This window comes from Athene cunicularia (assembly GCF_003259725.1).
Source record: "Athene cunicularia isolate RWA chromosome 18 unlocalized genomic scaffold, athCun1 chr18_part1, whole genome shotgun sequence".
Lineage (NCBI taxonomy): Eukaryota > Metazoa > Chordata > Aves > Strigiformes > Strigidae > Athene > Athene cunicularia.
In genome coordinates this window covers 5681645-5685352 of record NW_020799123.1, presented here as the reverse complement: position 1 = coordinate 5685352, position 3708 = coordinate 5681645, and the positions used below count along the sequence as shown (strand labels likewise).

Here is a 3708-nt window from a genome sequence, read left to right as displayed (position 1 = left end):
GCGAGCGTCCGGGGGTCTGAGGCTTACGCAGGATTTGGATACATCACCCACCCCCGGTTGGATGGGGCCCTCCTGCCCTTGACCCCCTCATCCACACCGGGGCTGACCACCCCACCCCCCTCGGCCCCCAGGATCGGGCCCTCAGCCCCTTCTCTGCCCCAGGACTGATGCCCCAGGGTCACCTCTCAGCCCTGTCCCCCTCAGTCACCTCAGGGCCGACACCCCAGGCCCCAAATCAGCCCCCAGGATCAGCTTCTCCCTTGCCCACCTGGGGCTGACCCCCCGCAGGCCTCCTCGTATCTCTCCTGAAACTGGCTAAAGGACTGGCTCTGCCCTGCTCAGCACCAGCCAGGCTGATGAAAATTAGAGAAACTGTGTCCTTCCTAGTAAAATAAGCATGATTCGAGGGTGTAGGTTTGGAAACTAATGAAAAGCTGTTCTGCAGGGCTGGCTCTCACCTCCGACAGCTGGCTGAACTGATCGAAGGAGGCTTGAGCAGATGGCAGCACCTTCATTAACCAAAGCATCTCAGGAAAGGACTAAGGGTGTGTTCGTGGCTGCAGGCTCAGCTGCAGCCCTGGGAAGCCAGGAGTCCGCAAACCTGGACAGTGCCTGAGCTGAGACGTCTCATGCCAGGCTGCTGGGGGCAAAGGCAGACATACACACCCTGGTCCTCAAAGAGCCCAAGGTGCCTCTTGCTGGGAGTAGGGACTTGGGCACTGCAGACCTGGTCCCAGCAAGGCAATGCTGTACCTAGCTGGTGCAGGACTGTCCATGCTGCTGCAGCAGTTCCAGGGGAGCTTCTCCTTCCTTTAGCACCTTCCTAGGACACTTTAGAGCGTGCTGGTCTGGGCAGCCCTTTAGCAGAGTGGGTTTAAACTCCCCCAGGCCAAGCACTAGCCAAAATCTCTCACCTCCAGCCACAGCACCTGTAGGGCAGCAGGGAGCACCTTTACCCCCACCTGACTGTATGCCTGGTAAAAGAAGAGACCTTCTGTTGGTATTTAAAAGCCCCTCAAATCCAGGGGTGCTTCCCTACACACTCAAATCCAGGAGTGCTTCCCTACAGCTATTTAAAGATATAAACCTGATGGAAGCAGTTAAGACCAGGTCCTCTCGCACAAAGGGTTTAAATTTTGAACAAAGCTTAGAGATACCTCTTTAGGGACAAACACCACATCATCTTCTGAATACTTACTGTTCTAAATACTTACACAAACATAGCCATTTTAACACTGAGCATTACATGCTGCTCCAATAGCTGTTCCCACTGGGCTCACCCCCCCAGACCTGCCTCTGCCAGACAAGGGCTTTACCCGCCTTTGGGACCAGCAAGGCTGGCTCCAGTTTGCTGCTGCTATGCTACAGCAAGCAGCAATTTTTGCTGCTCTCCCCTTCAGAGGGCTCAGCTATGACCTCTTACTTATGATTTCAGAGCTCTCTTTCCCTATTGTGGACATGAAAGCTCAAACGGGAAAAAGAAAACCCAAGTCCTCAAGCTGCAGCTTTGCACTGCAAATCTTTTAAGCTGTTTCTGTCTGCTCTGGGTTTCCACCACATCTCCCAGGGATACATTCTCTATCTAAACCAAACTGTGTTTCAGGATGATACTTGAACCAGAGACATGTCAATTGAAGTATGTTTTACAAACAACAGTCCTCTCTAATGGTCGTGGTAGTTCAGACAGACTTGGGTTAGGTTGGTACAGCAGCACATGTGCTCAGATGCCCAATGCAAATACGTGCACATTGCACACCAAGGGACCCACTCCAATGGCAGAACAGCTGTCAGGTTTATCACAGCCATATTTCTGCCATGCCACAATCCTCAAATACTGGCACAAAGCTTTTCTGCTCCTCTGGAGTCTGTAAGTGGGAGGATAAAACTGTCAGCTGCTGGCTCGGTGCATGGATTCCTGCTGCAGAGCTGGGTCTGCTCTTCCCCAACGGCAGAGAGAGAAGAGGACAACAGAAACCTGCGGCACCACATCGAGCAGAGCCTCAGTTGAGAGCCTTGCAGTGAGGTGGTGAGTCTGAGCTGCCTTTGGTGTTGCAGGGAGAGCTACAGAGAATAAATCCACTGAGGGTTACAGGCTCCAGAGACTCACACCATGCATGGACCATCCCTGTGCCACCAGTCCCTGCAAGCCTGGAAGGGTTGGTAGCTTTACAGTGTGCCTTTTCCTTTCAGCCACCCTTGGAGGCCAGATCCTCAGCCTGCCGCACTCCTGCCCAAATAACTCATCTATATCTCAGGCCAGGAATTTATTTTCATTTCTGGATGGGGGATCCTGCTACTGATCTTTGTGTATAGTGTTATGGGTTACAAGTTGCAGTGGCGTTTGGGAAGAAACTGGGTGTCTTCTCTCATCTTTTTTAGTAGTCTCACTGCAGTGTGAGGGTAGACCTGGCCTCTCTGTGAGCTGACTGCAAGGGGGTCAAGGGAAACCAAAGACACTGCCAGTGTCAATAGACCCAAATGCCAGTGCCCTGCTGTGGGTATTTGAGGGCACAGGGACCTGGGGCAGTTCCCACAGGGTGAAAGCTCCCTGGGGCTGGGCTTTCCGCAGGAGCTGGCCCTGCAGACTCCATGGCTGGGGATGCGGCACAGCCCTTGCCGAGGGCAGGAGTGACTCCCCGGGGGCGTGTGGCCAGTCTGGGACCAGGAGAGGAAGGCAGAGCTGCGCTGCTGTGTCCCAGCACCTCCCTATGCCTTGCGGGATGGCCGGCTTTGCTCTGTATGGCTCTTGATTGCCTGCTTTTCTCTGTGAGATAACATCAGGAGCAGTGCATCCCCACACCAAAGTGGTGTCCTCGCTTCCCCACATACCTCATCTGCATACCTGAACCGGAGCTGCTTTTGTGGGGCTTCTCCTGGGCTGCTGAGGGTGAAAAGGGCTCTGTATCCTGTGGTGGCAATGTCACAGGGCTGTGAGTGTCCCCGGACATCCCAGCACTGCCAGGAGCCTTAGATCTAAATGTCCATTAAGACAACTGAGAAGCTGTGGAGTGGGTTAGTTATAGGAATAATTGATACATTCAATATGTCTATCTTCACAGGAACAAAGCAAGGCAGCCTGGGGACCAGATGAAGTGTCCTCGGAGAGCTGATTGCACCAGGCAGTCCCGAGACTTACATCTGTGAAGGCTCTGAAGAACAAAACAGGCAATTTTGCAGGCAGGAAAAGAAGACAGATGTGAAAAAGATTTGTTTTCACTGCAGTGAATTATCCCGATCCCTCACCCTGGGGGAGAAATAAAGATTTTCCTGCTAACGTGAGCTCACCTCTGGGGTGTTTTGGTGCAAGGATTTACCTGTGTACTGGACGCTTTGGACACATTCGCAGCCCGAGAGGACCCCCCTACTCCTAAAAAAAAACTCTGCAGCCCCTGGGTTAGACAAGCCCCCTCCTAGGGACCGCTGCAGGGAGGAGCAATAAGGGAAAACACCCGGACACCCCACTTGGGGTGTCCTGCTCCCTTTGGGGTGCCCAGCCCGGCTACCCCAGCCCCTTCCCGGAGGGTCGCGGCCCCGAAGGACATTTTACCCCGCCGGATTTACACACACACAACTGCCCCCGGAGCAAACCTGCCCCGGCCCGAGCCCCTCTTCCCGGGGTTGGGGGGTGTTTCCTGCGGCCGTCGCCGGTATTTATCTCCGCGGGGAGCGGGGATGGGCCAGGCTCCCCTCCCCGGGGCCGCGGCGGAG

General features: G+C 54.5%; 1 protein-coding gene across 1 annotated transcript in view; it reads right to left on the bottom strand.

Annotated features, from left to right (window-relative positions):
- SRP68 (signal recognition particle 68) overlaps positions 1–3708 on the bottom strand; it is a 25583-nt gene that overhangs the window by 15949 nt on the left and 5926 nt on the right. The gene's annotated exons all lie outside the window — the stretch shown is intronic.